This window comes from Tamandua tetradactyla, chromosome 6, assembly GCF_023851605.1.
Source record: "Tamandua tetradactyla isolate mTamTet1 chromosome 6, mTamTet1.pri, whole genome shotgun sequence".
Lineage (NCBI taxonomy): Eukaryota > Metazoa > Chordata > Mammalia > Pilosa > Myrmecophagidae > Tamandua > Tamandua tetradactyla.
The window spans coordinates 108,321,596-108,343,832 of NC_135332.1; the positions used below are offsets into that span (position 1 = coordinate 108,321,596).

Consider the following 22,237-nt stretch of genomic DNA (forward strand, 5'->3'; position numbering starts at 1 on the left):
CAAAAGTGTGAAAATATTCTTCCATGAATTATAACAAATGTACACTACTATTACAAGATGTTAATAATAGGGTGGCATATGGGGAAAAATATTACACCCAATGCAAACTATGGACTGTAGTTAAAATATTTTACTATTCTTTCATCAATAACACCTAAGGTACCACACCAGTGCAAAGTTTCAAAAATAGGGGGTTTATGACAACATGGTATTTTTACATGACTTATATGTAAACCAACAGCTTCTCTAATTAAAAAAATTAAAAAACACATTATGCTAAGTGAAAGGAACCAGAAACAATGTACTACGTATTGTATGATTTCACTTATATAAAATATAAATATAAATAAATGTATAGAGACAAATAGATTACTTGTCTCTATTAGAGAAGAATAGAGGGATTGAGAGGTGACTGATGAGGGGTATGGAATTTTTCTTTTTGGAGCAATGTGGATGTTCTAAAATTGATTGTGGTGATGAATGTACAAATCTGAATATACTAAAAGTCACTGATTGACTCTTTGGATGGATTGTATATATTACAATAAAACTGCTTAAAAAATTCAAACTGCTTTACTTTCTATAGTATATAACATTTAAATTTTTCTCACGCATGGCTCATCTGCTTATTATTCTTTCTTTTTAGAGTTTTCTAGGTTATCTTTTAATGTAATTTTATATGAAATTTAGAATTAAATTATCAAGTTCCTAAACATTATCCCATTGATATTTTAATTAAAATTGCATTTAATTTTTAAATTAATTTGGAGGGAACTGACACATTTACAATATTGAATATTTATATTTTGGAACAGAATTTTCCTTTTTATTTATTCAAGCTTTATTTAAGCTCATTGGTTTTCAAATTTTCTTAAAGATCCTGCATAGTTTTTGGTAAGAATTTTTCAGCCATATTTTATCCTTGTTGTCACCATAAATGGGATCATTCTTCTTTATATTTCAATAGACCATTACTTATATATGAAAACATTGATATATATATATATATGTTATTCTATGAACTAGGCAGCTTAATGAATTATCTTGTTTAAATTGTTTTCATTAAAAGTGCTGTTTTTGTCTCTTTTGAAACTTTTTTCACCCTGTTTGATATGTATTGTATATTATTTGTTAAATTTTTTTCTCCCTTACCATGCAGGGTTGTCTATTGTGTTGCGGGGTTTTGTTTGTTTGTTTGTTGTTGTGTTGAACTCTATAATCCACCCGACTGGATTGAACATTTGCACATGGTAGATGTCCAATGCATATTTGCCGTATGTAAAAAATCTTAAGAAATGAATTTGATCTACCTAGGCATTAATAAAATTATTCCTGTTTTGGTTGACATTGCCTGAGTACATTTTCCCCATTCTTTTATGTTAAGCCATTTTTCAACATTTTGCTTCAAGTGTTTCTTCAATATTGAACAGTGTCGTTTTGGTTTGCGATCTAATTAGAGTTTATTCCATTTTCAAATCTGGGCATGCTTTTTCGAAAGTTTTTTATGTTTGTCTTTCAGTTTGTAAGGTTTCCTTCTTCAGTAATATTTTGAATATGATCTGAATCTTCTTTATAATAATTTAGAAGAATTATGATCATTTCAGTTTTTCTACTGAGTGTTCATATTATTTTAGATTAAAGGTCAATTTAAGATTACACTGTTGTTTCAGTTTTCATTCATAAATCAACCGCAATTCATTTGTGCTGTTTTTATAAGTCTAATATTTTAGGAATTCTACAATTTTGGTATATACTCCCTCTTTTGACCAAGTATTATTTCATGAAGGGTTTTAAATTTCTAGATGAAGGATATTTCTGTTTTGTTATTGATTTCTAGCTTCATTGCTTTGTGATCAGACTGTTGTTTGAATTATTTTGACATTTTATAACTTAATGAAGTTTTTTGAAGACATAAACAAATCTTATGTGCTCTTGCCAAGAAAGTATATTTTCTATTATCTAGATAACATAAAAAAGAGTTTTTATATACATCCTTAAGATTTCCATTATTAATTGTGCTGTTTTGTTCTTTTGCCACCCTTGCTTATTTTATTTAGTCTCTTTGACCTATTTGAACATTTGACCTCGTTTCTCAAGTTTATTCTCTGTATTACTGGGTCTGTTTTCTGCAGTGACAATTCTGTTTTCTATTGACCCCAATGATGAATGTTTATTTACTAAAATTAATTGTTATTCAAATATAAGTTTTAAAGTGGACTAAAAATATTTTATGGTTTATACACATACAATTTATACATTTAAAAAATATTTTTTAAGTATGTTTAATCTCAGCCTGCAGTTCAATAGCTGGTGTTTTTGTTTCCTTGACTGCTCAAATAATATCATGAAATGGGTCAGATTAAAACAATGGAAATTTATTAGCTTAAGATTTTGAGGCTGGAAAATATCCAAATCAAGGCATTATCAAGGCAATGCTTTCTCTTGGAAACTGGTGTTCTGGGCCTCTGGCAGCGGGTGATCCTTTTTCCTTGCCTCTTCTGTCACGTGGCAATGCATATGCAACCTCTTCTGACCTCTCTGTTCTCTTTTGCTGAATTTTATATTTCTGGAGGTTTTCTGTGCCTTTCTCTACCCTGTGTCTGAATATCATTCTGCCGATAAAGGGCTCCAATAATTGGATTAAGACTCATCCTGACTGAGGTGGGCCACACCTTAACTGAAGTGAGGTCATCAAAAATGTCTACTTACAATGTGTTCACACCCACAGGAATGGATTTGCTTAAAGAACCTGTTTTGCTGGGCTACAGACAGCTTCAAACAATCACAGCTTGTTTCTCTTACAACTCAGCCCACTATTTTTCAGGTTTTATCTCTCTATTGTTAGATAATTTATTGATGAACACGGAAAAGTGCAGAGGTAATAAAATGGGTGTATGCAAACCCACTTAACTTAATGCAAAAGACCGAAGTTGCTTTTAGGGTTAAATGTTACTGTGACAGCTCAGTCTTTACAAGATAACTGAAGAATCTCTTGTATTTTGGTTAATTAAGAATGTCTTGTATTTTGGTTAATAGAAGTGATGCCATTTCAGTTAACTGACAAGTTATTATATTCACAGTCATTGTCGAATCAGTCAAATTAACTGGTGAGGAAGGAAAGAGAGAGATGGCATTAGCGACTTCAAAACACCACAAGGGGTGGTGCAGTGACTCAGTGGCAGAATTCTCGCCTGCCATACTGGAGATCTGGGTTTGATTCCCAGAGCCTGCCAATGCCAAAAAAACAAACAAGCAAACAAACAAAAAACACCACTGGAACACAGACCAGTAGGTAAAAACCGAGATCAATTCTTCCTAATAGAAATTAATTTGGATATGCCCAATATCACTTAAATAATAATTTAAAACGTTTATGGTAGTGGAAGCCTTATAGTTACTGTGACAGCGCCACCATACTAACAGAATTTGGAAAATAATGTCAAAGTGACCTCATTTGCATCATGGGTGGGTGGGCATGTAGAGGTTATACCAGTAATTACAATACCACAGCACATTCAAGTACATAATCTTTAGGCACTTTTACTGTGCTATTTTAGCAACCCTTATATTGAAATCCCCAACCTGTCCATCTTCCTATGGGGATCAACCAGACCTGGAATTTAGGTATGAGATTTGAACTATAGCCTCTCCTATGACCATCTAGCTACATAGCTGGCTGAGTTCTCAAGTTTGCCAAGCACACATCTTCAGCATATTTCTCTTTCTACGTTTATTGCTCTTCTGTGTGGGAAACTGGGAAACTATGTAAAATGATCTTCAAAGATCTCACTTTTATCACTCTTCTTACTGCCATCATTTGTGTTCCTTCTGGAGTAGATGTCTTCCAATCTGAGCTGGGAATTAGAACAACTAGGAAACACACAGAGTCTCTGGACTTCTTTGACTCTTTTCCATCACATTCTTGTTCTTCTTTAGACTTTTTTGACATTAGCAAGTGAGGAAATGAAGTACTTCTCCAGAACTTTCACTACTACAGTGCCCCCTTGTGCCACTTGATAAGGGCCAGGATGGGCAGGATCTAAGAGAAGCAAAAAAGGCCCAAATAGGATTATTTAAGAGTTTTTCTTTCCAAATATATGAAGGAGCCAAAATGCATTTCACAGGCAGCAGTTTTTCTTTTTTTGCTTTCTTTCTTTGCTCAGTTAAGGGAAACACTTTGTTTTTGAAAAAGGGAAACCCACCTCTGAAATTACAGAACACTGACACAGCATCATTCATCTTGGCAAAAGTTGACTGAGCAGATGATGTAGATCCACTTAACTTGGACTCAATCAAAGGTTTTGCTATTTTCATTTCACAGGCCAGATGTAGCTCATCATCAGTTGGAACCAGTTCCAGAAGAGGTGTTAGAGTCTGCTGGTCCAAGAGAAAGTCTGATCCAGGCACCAAAAAGAGCCACGAGGAGAACGGATGCTGTCTCCACTGATCTCCCAGTGATGTATATATAATATAATATTCAATTCCGATTAAGCAGTGGGACAACCTAGAAGTGATGCCATTTTAGTTAACTTACAAGTTATTATAGTCACAGTCATTGCCGAATCAACTCCCAGACCTATTTCTGTGAACACACTGTCATATTTGAATTGTTGGAGATACTGAACAATTAATAATACCTACACTTGGGTTTTCAATAAATTAGAAAAGCTAGAAACCAATTACATACTAGGGATATATCTAATTGGGCTACTTGAGCCATATTCTTTGACTTGAATCTGACCATCAATTGCCTGAAACTTTGCTACCACAGTTCCCACATTTCAAATGAAAACAAATGCTCAGTTCAGTGAACAGAATGAAATGAATCAGTATTTTCTGAATGAAATAGATTTTAAAAGAAGTTTAGAATCTTCATATTAATCTCAATATTCATCACAATAAAGATTCACATTTCTGTAAGATGACAGTAGATACTCAAATTTGAATTTCTTCCACACATCCTTAAAATATTATGCAGAGCAAAAAGAATAACAAATAAAACCACCTGTAATTCATGCCTACAATGTAACCAGGAAACAGAAAATGCAAATAAATTTCTTTGCTCATTTATATGGGAGAAAACTTCAGAAATCAGTAAAGTTAACTTGGGGCACCATATTCTCTCAGATAGGAGTGTTCAGCATGGTCCAGACTTAGAGGTCATATATATAATTGTGAAAAGGCTTAACTCATTTTTTTATATAAAAAAATCTTCAGATGGGTTCTCACAGCAAAAATAACTCTATGCCATATATAAGAGACACTCCTTAAAAATATGGTTCATTAACGATAAAAACAAAGTGATGGGCAAAGACATACCATTTGAATACAAGCAAAAGAAAGCAAGTATTGAGGTCTTCATGATAGGCAAGGTAAAATTCAGGATACAAAGCATTAAACAAGAGAAAGGATACTTTATTAACGTTAAAGTTCATAGTAATATATAGCAGTTAGGAATATGTATGCATCAGCTAAAACAACAGGCGGCTTTGTAAAGCAGAGGCTCTAGGGGATGTGCAGTAGTCAAGGTTCTCTAGAGAAACAGAGCCAACAGGAGATATCTGTAAATATGAGATTTTATAAAAATGTCTCACTCAACGTGGGATATAACAGTCCAAATTCCTTAGGGCAGGCCACTAGCTGGCAACTCTGATGAAGGTCATCAATGAACTCTCCAGAAAAGGCTGGCTGGTTGAGAAAGAAATGAAAGTTCTCTCTTCTCCCTTAGAAGTCAACTGATTGGATAAAGTCCAGTGGATTGGATTCTCTCATTGTGGACAACACTCCTTTAGTTGATTGTAGATGTAATCAGCCACAGATGCAATTAACTGACTGATAATTTCATAAATCAGCCTTCTGATTTATTAACCAGCCATGAAATGTCCTCGTAATAATGGTTAGGCCAGTGCTTGCTTGACCAGACAAAACTGGACACCATCACCTAGCCAAATTGACACATGAACCTAACCATCACAAGATACACAGAGAAATAAACTGCTAATAATAGCAAAATTTAAAAAGCTTTTTTGACCTTACTTGAATATATGGTGATGGGAGAACTGGGTTACGATGGGCAAAGTATGAAGGGGGATTTATTTCACACCATATTTAAAAATGGATTAAATGCCTAAATATAAGAACCAGGGCTACAAAATTTCTATTAGAAAACAGAAAAGCATCTTCAGGACCTTGTTTTAAGCAACAGCTCCTTAGATTTTACATTCAAAGCACAGCAGAAAAATAAAAATAAAAGATAAATGGGACTTCATAAAAATTGAAAACTTTTCTGTGTCAAAAGACTTTATCATGAAAATGAAAAGAGAACCTACTCGATAGGAGAAAATGTTTGGAAACCACATATCCAGTAAGGTTTTAATATCCATATTATATTAAGAAATCCTACAAGTCAACAATAAAAACACAAAAAAAGTGGTTCAGTGATAAAATGCTCATTTTCTATGCAGGATACCTGGGTTCGATTCCTGGACCATGCACCTAAAAAAACAAAAGACAAATTTTTTTTTTAAATGAGCAAAAGACTTGAATAGACATGTCTCCAAGATGGATATGCAAGTGGCCAAAAAGCACATGAAAATATGCTCAACATCATTACCTCTTAGGGAAATGCAAATCAAAACCACAATGAGATACTATTTCACAGCTACTAGAAAGCCTACTATTAAAAAACAAAATGAAATTACAAGTGTTGGACAGGATGCCGAGAAATAGGAGCACTCATTCATCATTTGTGGGAAGGTAAAAGGGTGTGGCCGCTATGGAAGACTTTTGGAAATTCCACCAAAATTTGGTATAGAGTTACCATATGACCCAGCAATCCCACTATTAGGTATATACCCCAAAGATTTGAAAGCAGGGACTCAAATGGATATTTTCAGACCAGTATTCATGGCAGTATTATTCACAATTGCCAAAAGGTAGAAGAGACCCAAGTGTCCATTAACTGATGAATGGATAAACAGAATGTGACATGTTATTCAACAATAATAAGGAATAAAGTTCTGATACATGTGACATCCTGGATGAACCTTTAAGCCATGGTGTAGAGTGAATAAGTCAGACACAGAAGAACAAATAGTGCATGGTCTCACGGATACGACGTAATTAGAATGAGCAAACTCATAGAGTCAGAGTCTAGAACACAGGTTACCAGGGGCTGGGGAGTGGCGTAGGGAATGAGGAGTTAATACTTGAAGTGTGCAGGGTTTCTGTTTTGGTTGATTGTAAAATTTTGGTAATGGATGGGGAAGATGGTAGCACAACATTGTGAATGTATTTAACAGCAATGAATTATATATGTGAACGTGATGACAGAGGAAATTTTAGATCGTATATGTTAGTAGAATAAATTAAAAAAAAATAGGACTGTAGGATCCAAATCATGACCCCTATTATAAATGATGAACTATAGTTAATAGTACCATTATAAAGTGTTATTTCATGAATTTAAATAAATGTACCACAACAATGCAAGGGGTTAGGAACGGGGTGGATATGGGAAATTTGCATTTGATGCATGATTTTTCTGTAAAACTATAACTTATCTAATAAAAACAAAAGGGAACTTGGTATAAAAAAAGGAAAGGCTTGGAACTGAATGTACAAAGAGTTCTAAAGGCTATAAAAATAATTAATGTAAATATTTTGCAGCTTTAGTAAATTTCTAAACAATTTCTTTTTTTAAAGAAGTGGTGAGATGAGCTGAAAGTGACTCTCATTTTACTTAAGAAGGGATATTCTCTTTGCATTGATATTTATTAAAATAGGTGTGAATGTATTTTTAAAATGCAAAAATGTAATTTCCAGTTTAATTTGATAGAACTTATTTTCCTTAAAAATTATCAGAAAGAAATAAAGCAAAGAGGAAAAAAAGCAAGAAAAACATAACCAAAAATAAATGTCTAGGAAAACGTATTAACTTAAGCAAAAGACAGATCAGAAAGAAAGCAAAAGGTAAGCCTGAAAAATAGCACCAGAAGTCACAAATAGTACAACCAGAATAAAACCAAAGATATCTCTATGATAAGAATACAAATAGGCTAAACACCCTTGTTAAAGCACAATGTTTTTGATAATATAAATTGACTAACAATATATTAGAGTTTCTTTGGGACCTCAAGTTCTCATCCATAAAATGAGAATTACTAAGTAAGTAACTCACAGCATGGTTACAGTTAAATGGGAAAAAAAAAAGTAAGTTATGTTGAATGGCTTCTGTAGTTCAATAGGTTAGATACTATTGTGGTTGAAAATTATTATAATTATTATATATCCTTTAAAGAAAATCATATAAACTGAGAGAAAAAAGGATTTGCAATTCTTTTTCTTTTATATTTCAGGCAAACATAAACACATAAACAAAGAATAGGAGTGAACAATTTTTATTAGAAAGGCAGAATGGCCTGGTGTAGTGGTTTTCTACTGTTCTCTGCAGAGTCCTACGGATTTTGCAAGGCCCAGTTGGAAGCAGCTATGACGTTGAAAGAGGAAGCAATCTAGAAGGCAAAGGCACAGAACCCAACTTGTATATAAGCAGCAAATGCAAACAACAGCAACCGAAAAAATAAATCTCATCAACATAAGAGCTGAGATGTAAGTTGATTGACCTTTTGGAGGATCAGTTTTGTCACCCACAGAATGGGTTAATAGGTGAATTATCTCATATATTGTATGTCAAGTGCACGGTGCATTGAAGATATCCACTAACTACTGTTTTCTTCTCTAGCTCCCCTGCATTAAATATTAAATTGTTGACTTACAATGGCCAGACGATATGCTTCTAATCATCCCCCCTCAATGTGCATCTTTTCTGTGTGTTCAGGAAACAAAACATTTTCATTTTTGTCTAAACTAAAAGAAAAATATCTGGCAAAACAAAACCACAAAAGTCTACCAATGACAAGCATAGATGGATGCTAGGTTATCCACAGTTTGTGAGTCTGAAGTATTTACTGACACCAAGGGTTGGTTAGCGACTCTGCATACTGTTGTCCAATGCATATAAATTCTCTAGCTTTGAAGTCTGGGTACTTGTTTTTTCAAAACAATATTCAAATACACTTTAACCAACACTTTAGCATTCTGACTGCATCTGTTTTAATTGGTGGGGGGAAAAGTATGCGAGCAAATGTGTTTGCAGCCTCTTAAGATCCCTCCAGAGAAAAATGTATGTGTGACATCAAGCCCTGAGAAGTGGGGCTGGCCCCCTCCCACTTTGAGATCAGTAACACCCACTGACATACTAGGTGTTGTGCACGTAGAACGTTGCAATGATAGAAACGATGAGAAGAGGAGAGAGAGAGAAATAAGAAAAGGATAAAAGATTTTTAAATTATTTTTCCAGAACCTACTTTTATCACCCTAAAAGTAAACCACACTGCTTCAGACAAAGAGAGACCAGCCCTAATATTCATATGTGTATATCCAGCTTGGAAAGTTAGTGCAATATTAGCCATTCTCTGTACATTCTTATGTATATGTGTTCTAGTTTGCTAGCTGCCAGAATGCAACACACCAAAGTCGGATTGGCTTTTAATAAAAGGAGATTTATTTCATTAGTTCTTCAGAGGAAAGGCAGCTAACTTTCAACTGAGGTTCTTTCTTACACGGGAAGACACAGGGTGGTCTCTGCTGGCCTTCTCTCCAGCCCTCTGGGTTCCAACAACTTTCCCTGGGGTGATTTCCTTCTGCATCTGCAAAGGCCTGGGCTGAGCTGTGACTGCTGAGATGAGGTATGCCGAGCTGCTTGGGCTGTGCTACTTTGAGCTCTCTCATTTAAGCACCAGCCAATTAAGTCAAACATCATTCATTACAGCAGGCACGCCTCTTAGCCAACTGCAGATGTAATGAGCAACAGATGAGGTTCACATATCATTGGCTCATGACCACAGCAACAGAACTAGGTGCCTTCATCTGGCCAAGTTGACAACTGAATCTAACTACCACAATATGTAAATCCTCTCTTTGTTGTTTATTTTTTTGCCAGCACTTGTCACTAAATTAACTTATGGAGATCAATTTATAATTTCTATAAGCTGTAGTAATGTTTAGTGCTTATATTTTGCTATTTATGCTTTGCTCAAAAGAATAACCCTGTTTTTACTGAGGCTTCCACACAAACATAAATGGGTGGTTATTCTATCTACATTTGGAGTTTGACAAAATATGTTGCTAATAATATTAAAATTCAAATAAGAGTGCAGTAGGTAATATTGAAAGTTCAAGAAAGATCCAACAATGCAGAAAAAGTACAACTTAGACTTCAAAAGGCTGCTAACAAGTGTATTTTGGTATTTGGATTTAGAAATGTCTTCATGGTATTTATCTGTGCAACAAGGATTTAAAATCCTTCATCATTTCTTCAGTTTGCTGCTGCTCTGCTTTTTGATTGCTAATATGATGCTCTTTAGATTGTGTGTTTATCTACATGACACCAAACACCCAGATGAAAACCAAAACATTCAGTCAATCATTTAGCTGTTTGTTAATATACATTTGGCATCATTAGAAAAGAGCAATTAAAAATCACTAACTAATGTCTTTCTTTTTTTATTCAAATATTAGGCAATATTTAGGTATAGTCACAGTTATAAAGAAAAGCTTGGCCTGATTAGTAATTGTCTTTTTTTTTTTTATATTATGTACTCCGTTAACAAAAGCTTTTTGACTTGGTGTGTTAATTTTTCCTGATTGTTAAATTACAGGCTTCATTTCCCATTTGCTATTGCTTTACTTGAGCTCAGACCTAAATTTATTTTCCCTCACTGTTTTTATTCTTCTTACTCTTGTTTCAGCTTTCTTCCATTGAAAACATTAATATCATTTGTAAACATTTTATGGCTTTCTTATCTATTTGATGATAAGAATTTTTTGATATAAAAATGAGTTGATGTCATTTAAATTCCTAAAACTGATATGAAATGAGACAGAACATTAAAATTTTTCAGTTTCAGTCAGAATTGAGAGCCATTAGAAAAGGGGGGAGAGAAATAACCCAGAATTCTGAGATGAGTGAGCTACCATAATTGGGCACCAATTTTCCTAGAAGTGGAGGATAAAAGCAGACACTGAGTTGGGAGAGAGGAGTTGAATGATATTGTTCCCACTATTTGAAAAATGAATTATGTCCAAGACCATCTAGGGCAGTGGAACTCAACCTTTCATTCTTTTGCACTGACACAAACGAGGGCTCCAGCCCATTCACCTATAACTGTGCTCTGTTAATGACAGAGGGGTGGATGTTCTCCTCAGCTCACCTCCCAACACAACACAGGAAAGGTTCCTGGTTTACAGAAGGATGGTACCTGGACATTGCCATATGTATTTCACTGCATAGGAAATTCTATAGTATGTCCAGAAGGGCTAACCAGTTTCAGTGAATTTCCTGTGGCCAAAAAGTTGCCACATAGGGTGCCTCTTTTGAGACCACAAAAGGTTTTTAATAACACTTTGATAATAATAATAACAGTAGCCACCTCTTGTAGAGCACTCCCAAGTGCAGTAACAGTCTGTGTTTTACATTGATCATGTCCTCAAATAGCCTATTAAGTAAGGACTATTATTATATCTACATCTCAGATTAGAAAACTGGGAAGAATTGGAATTTGAAAAGAGTTGGCTTCAGAGACTATACTTTTATGTCAGGACACGATACTCTTTCTGGAAATTATTTTCCGCTCAATATTTAGGCTGTGCAGACTTCATGGAACTGGCAAGTTTTCATTGGGAGCCAGAATTAGTGATATAGTGAGAGTTGCTGAGATGGGTCCCTCAGGGCCAAATTCAAGAGAAATAAAGGAGAATGAGTGGGGCAGCCTGCAGAACATCATAACCATCAAAATTACTTCTAGTTTAGTCAACAAACTTTTCATGAATAGCTATAGGGCAGGTACTATTTCACAGTCTCTCCCATAAAGGTTGTTCTTTTGTAGAGTGCAAAAAAAAAAAAAAACCCACACACTACACACTTGGGGATTTTTACCAAGCTTGAAAAAGCCAAGAAAGGAAAAATTTTCATAATCAAAATTTATATAGTTGGTAGTTAGTAAACAGGACAGATTGTAAAAATTCAGAAATGGATAGCACAATGCCACCTGATTGTAGCACAATAATGTAAGTACACTAAATGAAACTGAATGTGAGAATGATAGAGGGAGGAAGACTGAGAAAGTACAATCTAGGAATGCCTAGAGTGTACAATGATAGGGACTAAATGTACAAATTAAAAAATATTTTTGTATGAGGAAGAACAAAGGAATGTCAATATTGCAGGGTATTGAAAATAGATGGTCATCCATATTTTAAGACTTCAACTTCTGTGTGAGGCTAAAGCAAAAAATGTTTATTTGGTACAAAATTTATATTTTGACTGGTGCATTTCCTAATATAACTTATATGGACAGGTTAATTGAACACCATAAGTACATGGAACTTTGAATAGGGCATGAGATTTTGTAGGTTTACCACTGTGATGCCCCGATAAATAAATCCCAGAGCAATTTGAACAGTGAATAAAGAAGTATTTGCAAGGTCCCCTTGGGGGAATGGTGAGAAAGTGGGAAAATTCAATTCCCCATTTGGAGAATTCCTGATATTCTCACAAGCAGTGGGGGACAACCAAATCAATAGGCCAAGCCCTCAATCTTGGGGTTTGTTCATATGAAACTTATCTCTGCAAAGGATAAACTAAGCCTACTTAAAATTAGGCCTAAGAGTCACCCCCAGAGAACCTCTTTTGTTGCTCAGATGTGGCCTATCTGTCTCTCAACCAAATGGCAAGAAAACTCACTGCCCTCCCTCTCTCTATGAGGGACAAGACTCCCAGGGGTGTAAAACTTCCTGGCAACATGGGACAGAAATCCTAGAATGAGCTGGGACTCAGCATCAAGGGATTGAGAAAACTTTCTCGACCGAAAGGGGGAAGAGAGAAATGAGACAAAGTAAAATGTCAGTGGCTGAGGAGGTTTCAAACAGAGTTGAGAGGTTATCCTGGAGGTTATTCTTATGCATTATATAGATATCCCATTTTTAGTTTAAGTTATATTAGAGAGCCTAGAGGAAAGTGCCTGAAACTGTAGAACTGTGTTCCAGTAGCCATGTTTCTTGAAGATGAATGTATAATGATATAGCTTTCACAAGGTGACTATGTGATTGTAAAAACCTTGTGTCTGATGTTCCTTTTATCTATATGTACTGATGAGTAAAAAAATATGGATTAAAATTAAGTAAATAATTGGGGGAACAAATGTTAAAACAAATTGAGTAGACTGAAATGCTAGTGATCAATGAAAGGGAGTGGTAAGAGGTATAGAAAAAAATAGAGGGAAGAAAGGTTAAAATATATTGGGTAGTAGATGGAAATACTAGTGGTCAATGAGAGGGAGGAGTATGGTATGTATGAGTTTTTTCTTCTTTCTTTTTCTTTTTCTGGAGTGATGCAAGTGTTCTAAAAAATTATCATGGTGATAAATATACTACTATGTGATGATATTGTGGGAGCCCCTGATTGTACACCATGTATGGAATGTTTGTTTGCTAAGAATGGTCATGTTTGTACGTTGTTTTGGCTTGTCGATTAAAAAGTATTAAAAATAAAAAAAAAAGAATAGAGCTAGACGTGGTCCCAGAATCCAAGATGTCCCAATAGCCTTTCACATCAGTTTCTCTGTTTGTGGTATTTTGCATAATGTATGGATCCTTACTTAGTTCAGATGAGGGAAAAAGTTTCTCAGTCAGTCCTACTTCTATCCTTCACTTGTGGAGGAGGTAGAAATTCCTTACTATTTTTATGAATTATTATGATTTTTGTCCAGGATTTCTCAATGAAAATGAGTTCTAGAATAAGGAAGCTGATTAACCCCAACAGCACTAATTGACTACAAAAGAAACATTAATGATTGCCTCCTCCTCCATAAACAATGATCTGACCAATTAGATGTTTCCATAACTCCACGTATTATGCACACTCTATAAATGTAAATGTAGTGCTTGTTAAGAAAAGTATGATTTACTGTACATTGTCCCAACAAATGTTTACTTTTATAATTGTTATGAACTTGAATTGAATTGGTATCTTGTTTTCATGTGTGAATGAAGCCTTGTAAAATGAACAAATGTGACCAAGAAGGTAACAAGTTACCTATTTTTGTGAGCAAGTGATGTTTTCAATGCTTTGTGTTGCCCCTTTGGCCCCATTAAGTGTAATAAACATTTGTTCTCAAGTCAAAAAAATATATAGTTAACCTCATTGAGGTTTCATTTTCATTTAAACTTTGAACACGAATAAAAATGCATTACATGTTTATGTGTGTTGCCCATTTACATGCTATATCAACATTGTTAAAAGTTGTTCCAAGGTTTTCCCTTTCTTTTAGTTATCGTCATTGTTTCATCCTGTCAACATTCAACCTTTGAGTCTGTTAGAACATGCCTCCCTCATTTTTGTATTCCCGCAACCCAGACGTGTTGGTACAAAACAGGAGTTCCACAGGTGTTTACTCCATTGCATTAAGTTCCTGCAATATAATTTACCTTGTGATAAAAAGTATGCAGAATGCTAACATGTATTTTCAGTCTCCAGTTGGTTACAATCACCTTGATCTCAAATATTTTAATTCAGCTAATATTTCAGGATGTCAGATTCTCAAATTTTTCATGAAGACTGATTTTGAAGCTAAATGATTGAACAAAGGGATTAGAAACTAAATGATTGAATAAAGAGGTGCAAAATTTGGAGACCTTTTAGTTCAGTGGTTTGTTTTAGTGACCCAAGCCATTTAAAAAAAAAAATTATACAGATATCTAAGATGTTACTGGGTTAAATCTGGTTGAAGAGGTGAATGGAAGCAAAAATTGCCCTGTGAATCTGAAAACATAATTGTTTTAGCCAAATTTCCTTCTTATATATACTTGAGTATTTTGAGGTCAGGGGAGATTGAAAAATAGACTTCCCAAGGTCACATTGCTAGCTAGGTTGAAAATAGTATCCACCTTGATTACCTTCCTCAATTTTTTCTGTCAGAACTCATGCTGAATAGGAAAACTGCGAAGCCTTACACAGGCTTTGGCCAAACCCAGATAATGCACGTATGTTGGCTTCATAGAATGAGTTAGGTATCTTTCCCTCCTCTTCAATTTTTTTGAAGAGTTTGAGCAGGAATGATACTAATTTTTTCTTGACAGCGTGGTAGAATTCACATATGAAGTCATCAGGTCCTGGACTTTTCTTTTTTGGGAGCATTTTAATGACTAATTTGATTTCTTTATTGTGATTGGTTTATTGAGGTTGTGTATTTCTTCTTGAGTCAATGTTGATTGTTTATGCCTTTCTAGGAAGTTGTCCATTTCATCTACATTCTCTAGTTTATTAGCATAAAATTGTTCATAGTATCCTCTCATTACCTATATTTCTGCAGGGTCAGTGGTTATGTCTCCTCTTCCTTTTCTGATTGTATTTCTTTGCATCTTCTCTCTTCTTCTTTCTGTCAACCTTGCTAAGGGTCCATCAATCTTATTGATTTTCTCAAAGAACCAACTTCTGGTTTTGTTGATTTTCTAGATTGTTTTTATGTTCTCAATTTCATTCATTTCTGCTCTAATCTTTGTTATTTCTTTCCTTTTGCTTGCTTTGGGGGATAGTTGCTGTTATTTGTCTAGTTCTTCCAAGTGGACAATTAATTCCTCAATTTTTGCTGCTTTTTCTTTTTTGATATAGGCATTTAAGGCAATAAATTTCCCTCATAGCACTGCCTTTGCTGCATTCCATAAATTTTGATATGTTGTGTTTTCATTTTCATTTGCCTCAAGATATTTACTGATTTCTCTTGTAATTTCTTCCTTGACCCACTGGTTGTTTAAGACTGTGTTCTTGAGCCTCCATATATTTGTGAATTTTCTAGCCCTCTGCCTATTATTGATTTCCAGTTTCATTTCTTTATGATCCTAGAAAGTGTTTTGTATGATTTCAGTCTTTTTAAATTTATTGAGGCTAGCATGTGGTCTAGCCTTGAGAATGATCCATGAGCACTTGAGAAAAAGGTGCATCCTGCTGTTGTGGGGTGTAATGTGCTATAAATGTCTGTTAAGTCTAGCTCATTTATTGTATTATTCAAATTCTCTGTTTTTTTATTGACCCTCTGTCTAGATGTTCTGTCCATCAGGGAACTGAAGTCTCCAAATATTATGGTAGATGTGTATTTCTCTTTTCAGTGTTTGCCTCATGTATTTTGGAGCATTCTGGCTTAGTGCATAAATATTTATGATCATTATGTCTTCCTGTTGAGTTGTTCCTTTTATTAATACATAGTGTCCTTCTTTGTCTCTTTTAATTGTTTTACATTTGAAGTCTAATTTGTTGCATATTAGTATAGCTACTCCTACTCTTTTCTGATTGTTGTTTGCATGAAATATCTTTTTCCAATCTTTCACTTTCAATACAGGTTTATCCTGGGGTCTAAGATATGGCTCCTGTAGACAGCATATAGATGGATCCCATTTTTTAATCCATTCTGCCAGTCTATGTCTTTTGATTGGGGAGTTTAATTCATTAACATTTAATGTTATTACTGTAAGGGCAGTACTTTCTTCTACCTTTTTGCCTTCTGGATTTTATAGGTCAAATCTAATTTTTCTTCTTTTTACTTTACTGATAGTCTTCATTTCTACACTTTTTTCTGCACCTCTCTCTCCTGACTTTTCCTATCTGTCTTTAGTGCTCCCTTTAGTATTTCTTGCAGAGCTTGTCTCTTGGTCATAAATTCTCAGTGATTTTTTGTCTGAACATCTTTTAATTTCCCCCTCATTTTTGAAGGACAGTTTTGCTGAATATAAATTCATGGTTGACAGTTTTTCTCTTAGTACCTAAAATATATCATACCTCTGTCTCCTTACCTCCATGGTTTCTCCTGAGAAATGTATGCATAGTCTTATTGGGCTTCCCTTTTATGTGATGGATTGCTTTTCTCTTGCTGCTTTCAAAATTCTCTCTTTGATGTCTGACATTTTGATTAGTAGGTGTCTTGGAGTATGTCTATTTGGTTCTATTCTGTTTGAGTATGCTGCACTTCTTGGATCTGTAATTTTAAGTCTTTTATGAGAGTTGGGAAATTTTCAGTGAGAATTTCCTCCATTAGTTTTTCTCCTCCTTTTCCCTTCTCTTCTCCTTCTGGGACACCCACAACATGTATATTTGTGTGCTTCATGTTGTCATTCAATCCCCTGAGTCCCCGCTCATATTTTCCATTCTTTTCCCTATATTTTCTTTTGCTTGTTGGATTTCTGATGTCCCATTCTCTCGTTCATTAATCCTATCTTCTGCCTCTTGAAATCTAACATTGTAGTTTTCCATTGTCCTTTTCATCTCTTCTACTGTGTCTTTTATTCCCATAAATTCTGTGATTTGTTTTTTCAGACTTTTGATTTCTTCTTTTTGTTCATCCCTTGCCTTCTTTATATCTTCCCTCAATTCATTGATTTGATTTTTGATGAGATTTTTCCATGTCTGTTTGACCATTCTGAATTAATTGTTTCAACTTCTGTATCTCATTTGAATTGTTGGTTTGTTCCTTTGGGCCATATCTTCAATTTTCCTGGTATGATTTGTTATTTTTTGCTGGCATCTAGGCATTTAATTTCCTTAATTAGTTTATTCTGAAGATTGTTTTAACTTTTTTTACCTAGGATTTTCTTGCTGGATGACTTTGTTGTCTATCTGTTCTTTGACATTAAGTTCAGCTTATTCTATAACTCTAGCTTAGGTTTTGTTTAACAGATCAGAATTTTTCAGTTCTTGTTTTCTTGTTTCTTGCCCTGCCTGTATGGTGCCTTTTCCCCCACTTAGGAGGGTCTATTTAGGTATTATAGACCCCAGTCAGATTTTCCCAGTCCAAACTGGCCTCCTCTCAGAAGGAAAGAGTCACCTGCATCAGTTTTCCCTGAGGGTGAGACCCAGCAGGTTGAAAGTCTCTCCTATGAAGCTTCTAGATTCTGTGTTTTTCCTATCCTGGCCAGTATGTGGCACTTGCCTGCCTGTAGGTCCCACTAGCATAAGGTGATGTGGTACCTTTAACTTCAGCAGACTGTCCCTGCTGGAGGTGTGGTTGAGACAGAGGAGAGGTTCTAGATTGGCTTTAATTGCTTCAGTTTTCCAGACCCTGAGGTCTGAATTCCTTGAGGGAGGGGATTCCACCTGAGCTGGGCCTTACCCCTCTCCTGTGGAAGGTACAGCCTCCAGACAAGGTCTCAGACAAGCTTAATTTTGCCCTTGCCTACAGCAGTTGGAGCCTGAGAAGCCTTACTGTTGTATCCAAAGAACATTCAAGCTATAGAAACATAGCCACAAAAAAGAAAAGAAAAAAAAACTTCTTTTCAGAGCAGGGCTCCCATTCCTTGGGTTTGCCAGTCAAGAGCTTAAGTTGGTACATTGCTCTGTGTATCGCCAAGTCCTATGTGCCCTCTCCTTTCCATCAGGGCCCAGAGCCTTTCAAGTATTTTGTGCTGTCTGATCCAAAAATCTCTCTCTCTCTTTATTTTTTTCTGTCTGTCCTGCCCCTCTGTGCTGGGGCAAAAACCAGCAACCTCAGCTTTTACTCCAGGTTCACCTGAGCTGGGGGCCTATTTTTAGTAGTCAGCATTTGTTAGTTAAGTCCACAATTGGAGGTTGGTTGTGCTCAGCCTCTGCTGCTAGTAAAGTCTCTTTTTTTCCTCTCTGGGAAGCAGCCTGTGGGGGAGGGGCGCCAGCTGCCTTGGCTTGGGGGACTCCCAGTTCTGGGTGGGATTGCAGTCAGTCCAGTTTGTCAAGACTGGTGTTTACTGTGTGTATGGTCACTGATGTGACCCCAGCAGTTGTTCTGTACTGTTCCTGTCTATTTACTAGCTGCTCTGGAGGATGAATTAAATCCCACACCCCACTAAGCTGCCGTCTTGGCTCCCTTCCTATTTGTCCTTTTTCAGTAATGCATGTACCGACAAATCACGCACCAGGTCAGGTTTGGGAAAGTGAGAGGAAGATGAGTCATCAACACAAAGAGGCCCACACTGATAATGGGGAGGTAGCCAGGACAAGAGCCTCAGGTGGGAGCTGAGCTGAGAGGTGGCCAGGCTTGACAACTTCTCTAGCAACTTAAGAACACAAGTTGGAAGACTTGTGGGTAGTATTCAGTGAGAATAGCCTTTGATGAAGGTTCTAGTCTGATTCTACCAGCAGCCAGCTGGCTGTAGAGTCATGTTAAAACCAACACTTCTCAGATTATGTACTTAAGCGGTTTAAGCTCCCCAATACATACATTTCTAATTTATAAATTGTAAAACTAAGCCCCAGACATGTGGCCCTCCTTTTGATCTGCATGTGGGAATCTAATTTTAGAGCTTCTGTTGGACAAAACAGTGGATATGGCTATCTTTTTACACATCTTTTAACTTTAACTTGACAGGTTTCTTCTAACTTTTCTTCAGTTTTTATCTCTCCCCTGTGTCTTTCTATTTTCCCAAATGTCAAAAGAAGTGACTGTTGAATAGTGTAAAATGCTCCAAATGCATCAGTGGAGATCTTTCAGAATAAAGTTGATTTGAAAAAACAATGTATTGACAAGTTAGGAATTCTGCTTGAACTTCATGGAGCACTTTCAGATTTTCCAGTTCCAGTCTATTATGAAACGGAAATAGGAGAATCTGCTGGAGAAACTGCTGTGGTCATTCAAAAAAAATGTTATCCTTTATTTCCTTTTTCTTCATCTCTTTGCTATTTGTCACCTTTGCACATGGCAGCTGCTTTATGAATTTTCATTGATAAATTACCTTAACGTGTCCCTGGACATGTCACTATCTCTTTGGGACTTTTCCTATCAGTCAGTGAGGGTTTGGACTAGATATTGTTTGAGTTGCCTGCCAGTTCTAAAATCGTCTCAGATACACTACTAGCATTTTACTCGTACAATCTGCTTTGCTGCCTGAGCTCCTTTCCCACTCTTGAACACATGCTGGAGGGTCCCCAGAGTGATTCGTGAGCCCTAGGACCCAAGACTTCATCTGTAATATTATCACATACAAAGAAGGAAGTTGCTGTTTAAAGCAGGGGAGTAGTGCAAAACAAGGCAGCCTGAGAGCAAATTACAGCACTGTAGTTTTGACCCGAGCAGAGGAGAGAATCTTTAAAAGACATGTGTCCCGAAGGAATAGCTCTGTGTCAGAGCTGTTCTTCAAGTCTCCTTCTTCAAGGCTCCCTCAGGTTTATACAAATGACCGCTTCCCTGCGCACTCATTCTGAATGTACCAAGTTACATTCTGATACTAATTTGACTTCAAATACCAAGAAAGAGGTTAGGCTGCTCTAGTCAATGGAAAAGTATATTTTACTTTATCTCAAATATTGTGGTGGGCTGAAAAACAAATAAGAATTTGTTTAATGAGAATGATATTCAGGGGAAGTCCAAGACTGCTCCATTGAATTGCTAAACACTTTTCTTTCTGTGGTTGATTGAGCTGTATTCCCAAATCAGGGTTAAGGTCCTGGCAGGGCAATTTCTGAAAAAGAGCATCTGGTTGCAATATACCTGGCCTGTGGATATATTCTGGAATTTAATTTCTACTGCTGCCAATCTCTTGACCTTCAAAACACAAATATTTATCCTGGAAGAAAGGGGGCTTGGGATTCAGTTTCATAATTTTTCCCCCTTGATGGACCACTGATTAAGGAATCTTAAGTATTTCATAAATATTGAAATTATATAACATAATCAGATTATCCACTGAGACAGAGACCCCCCATGAATGAAATTCTTGAGGGATCTTTATATGCAAAACATGATTTCCCGTCTCTGCTCAACATTGATTTTTTTTCTTCCATTCCTCTTTGTTGGCTTATGTGAGAAATCGTATTCTGCCATAACAAGTACCAAACCCCTTCTTGCATATATACAATCGTTTCAACTCCTTTTCCTCTGTAAGTGACTGGTTGGTATTTTCTTAAGCTCTCAAACCAGTAGAGTGTGGTATGAAGTACACCTATCCAAATTAGCCCACAGCATATACAAACAGAGAGGTTCTAAATATTGCATTTGATCATTTTCTCAATAATTTGTTGTTCATATGGATGCTTTGCATATGTTGATTAAATATGCACTTTCCACTGCCTGGGGAGCCCGAGCTCCTCACAGCGGACCAGTCTATCTGGTCCCAGGAGACCGCAGCACTCCAGAGGGGCAGCGAACACCAACTACCTGCTTCAGCTCCTCTTAGCAACAATGATCGCCATATGCGAAGCTGCGGGAAAACAGATGCTGTTTTTCCATTTGTGAAATCAAGTTGTTGGAAAGTAGTCAGGTTTCCAACGTACGAAAAAGCTCATCTAATCAACCCACGGAGACAGTGTGAGCTTTCTCAGAAATATTTGACAACATTCCCTAGTATTGGTGACTAGAAACATATATGAAATCATAGTTCCAAAATGATAATCTTTTTCCCATACTCGTGTTGATAATATCAGTTTTGATAGCTGTAAATGGAGTCCCTAATTTTCTTAAACAAAGGGAATATGGAACCCAGTTTTCAGTTGCCAAAAAGGCTTCAAGGCAAAGTCTCTGGGTATAATGTAGATTTACTCTCCTTCTTATTTTATTCCATTAGTCTTAAGTATGAAGGACTATTTCTCTCCTTATTATCAGGAACAGGAATAACACAAGTTCATAAATGAAGATGATTCCTTTTTTGTCAACTCAAAAGTAAAATTTCCAAGAAAGCCCAGTCTCATTTTTCTGTTAGCTGCTATTAATTATCTCATTCTTGCCTGTATCATGAGGTATCATTTTATATAACATTTGTAGCAAAATTATTTATTCTAGCTCCTTTTCATTCATAAAATGTGACCTACTTCTCAGAATCAATGTCCATACAGTAGAGTTTGAAATCTGATTAGCTAGTGTACCACATGTCATATCAGAAAGGAAAGAAAATACATGTGCCGATTACAAAATGCTGGAGAATTATAAAGTCACTTATAACGAGATGAAATGTGGATATTAACTTACATATAATTGTCACTACCTAATGTTTTTAATGTATAGGAAGAAATATGGAGAAACCTGAATGTAAGTAACAGAGTTCACATGCAAGAAAACTGGCTTCTAATCCTGATTCCATCACTACCACCTGATTTTATTACAGCCTGACTTTGGCTTTTCTGTTTATGAAATACAAGTAGTAGTGCATGAACATCATTATCATAGGA

At 35.9% G+C, this 22,237-nt stretch overlaps 1 long non-coding RNA gene across 3 annotated transcripts in view; it reads left to right on the forward strand.

The window, feature by feature from the left end:
* LOC143688676 (uncharacterized) overlaps positions 1 to 22,237 on the forward strand; it is a 39,826-nt gene that overhangs the window by 11,994 nt on the left and 5,595 nt on the right. For all 3 annotated transcript variants that reach the window (XR_013178215.1, XR_013178217.1, XR_013178216.1), the window contains exon 2: positions 8,358 to 8,610. This is a non-coding gene — a long non-coding RNA (uncharacterized LOC143688676). The remainder of the gene's footprint in view (positions 1 to 8,357; positions 8,611 to 22,237) is intronic.